Source organism: Penaeus vannamei, chromosome 32, assembly GCF_042767895.1.
Source record: "Penaeus vannamei isolate JL-2024 chromosome 32, ASM4276789v1, whole genome shotgun sequence".
Lineage (NCBI taxonomy): Eukaryota > Metazoa > Arthropoda > Malacostraca > Decapoda > Penaeidae > Penaeus > Penaeus vannamei.
The window spans coordinates 10,396,714-10,399,213 of NC_091580.1; the positions used below are offsets into that span (position 1 = coordinate 10,396,714).

Consider the following 2,500-nt stretch of genomic DNA (forward strand, 5'->3'; position numbering starts at 1 on the left):
GTGTGTGTGTGTGTGTGTGTGTGTGAATGAGCGAGTGAGTGAGTGAATGAGTGAGTGAGAGTATAAGAGAGAGTGTTTGTGAATATTTGTGTGTGTGTGTGTGGGTGGGTGTGTGCGTGCATGTGCGTATAGATGCACGGGTGCTTGTGTTCGTGCATATGTGCGTGCGTGCGTGCGTGCATGCATGCATGTGAATTTGTATGCATACTGAATGCATATCTGTGTGTGAGTCAGCACACCTCTGTATTTATATTTTTGTGAATGTGGAAGTTTGCATGTGGTTAACATAGGCAGGTACTTAAAGGTTCATGTTAGCGCAAAGGGACAAGTTTTGAGTACCATGTACCATGAGTGTAAAAACTGAAAATTTGAATCATTTGTATTATATTCAGTCACTGCTTAGGTCTATACATAAAAGAAAAAATTACTATGGATATCACTTGTTTTCCATAGAGAAATAAAATCCTTGTAACAAAAGTTTGCATACAAGCAAGGATTGATGAAGCAAATGAAGTTATTGATTATGAACACTTACACCCCTCCCGCATGAATGGCAAAAAGTGTGCATATTGAAACCCCAACTTTTAGGAGCATTTTATAGTTATTTGATATGTTACAAATTTACAATCTCACATACTGACATAATGAATGAAGGACTTTGTATTTTAGGCAGTATAAAGTAATAATGCGTGTATATTTTGCTCTGAAGACATATAGAGCATTGACAGAAGAGTGTTATGAAATGCTGAAAAATAGGATTTTATCATTTGTAAGGCCTTCACAGGGAGCAATGGGTACATGCTTTATAAACTGGTCCTGTATTCTGTTATGAAACTAAATGCCAGGACCTTGAATTGTGTGTTTGCTCTTGTGTGTGGCTGTCTGTACATGTTTATGTTGTGTGTATCTGTATGGGAGAAAGTGGATATGTCCTTTTTGGTCATGCAACACCCATTTTATATATGTACCTAACACCACATTAAATGCGTGCCTGCTTTACACCTTTTTTACGCACTTCACACACATGCACACACACACACACACACACGCACACACACACACACACACGCACACGCACACACACACCATATACACACACACCACATATACACACACCATATACCTTTAACACATACCTTTTGTGCACACTTTTATACCTTGCTTTAACTTTACACCACTTTTACACACACACCACACACTTTTATTTACTTTTAACACGCACGCACACTTACACACACGCACACAACACACACACGCACACAACACACACACGCACACAACACACACACGCACACAACACCATGCCTTTTATTTCTTTTTACCTTTTACTTTACGCACACACAACACACCTTTACTTTTACGCACACAACACACCCTTTTATTTACCACTTTTATTACACACATACACTTTACACACTTCGATATATGACACCTAACTTTCCTTCTAATACCTGCATGCTGCTTCTACCTACACTAGCGCTACCTACCTTCTAACCACCTACCTTCCTAACCATAATACCTAACCACCACAACACCTAATACCTAGCATACCTAACCTGCTGTAATACTAATACCTTTAATACCTGCAGCATTACCAACACCTAATACTGCCTTCTAATACCTACGCACCTAGCTTCTACAACACCTAATACCACCTACGCTTACTAACCACCTGCACGCACCTAATACACACCTGCCTTCTAATACCACCTACCTTTAACACACCTAAACACCTAATACACACCAGCACCTAATGCCTGCGCGCACAACCTGCAGCACACAAACACCTGCAGCACCTGACGCACATAAGCTACTAACCTGCCTACCTTTTAATACACACCTACGCTGCTTCTAACACCTGATACTACCTTCTTCTATGACACCTAACGCACCTTACCTAACACACCACCTACGCACCTAACACACACCTGCACACCTAACACACACACCTACCTTCTATACACACCACGCAGCACTAATACACACCTGCACCTTTACCTTCTACCTAACACTATTTACACACAAACACCTAATACTACACTTCTAACCTACATACCTAATACCACCTACCTTCTAACCTGCCTTTAAACCACCTGTAGCACCTAACCTACCTTTGCTAACCACCACCCTTTTAACCTACTAACTAATACCTGCTTCCATAACCTGCCTATGCTTTGACACACACCATGCACACCACACTTTACAACACCTGCCTTACACAACACACACACGCACCTAACCACAACACACCTACGCTATACCTATACAAACACCACTAGCACCTAACACACACACCTACCTTCCTAACCACCTAGCTACCTAACCACCTACCTTCTAATACCATATATAACCGCACATAAACACCTAATACCTTTTATTACCTACCTTTTCATACCTACATGCTAACTTACCACCATTGCCCCTGTGCTACCTGTAGCATGACACCTGCCTTTTACAAACACCTGCCTTTTCTTTTGCCATTCTATTATATATGTACCTG

The 2,500-nt window shown here is 41.1% G+C and overlaps 1 protein-coding gene across 1 annotated transcript in view; it reads left to right on the forward strand.

Annotated features, from left to right (window-relative positions):
- RhoGEF2 (Rho guanine nucleotide exchange factor 2) overlaps positions 1–2,500 on the forward strand; it is a gene marked incomplete in the record, with an annotated part of 241,503 nt that overhangs the window by 220,990 nt on the left and 18,013 nt on the right.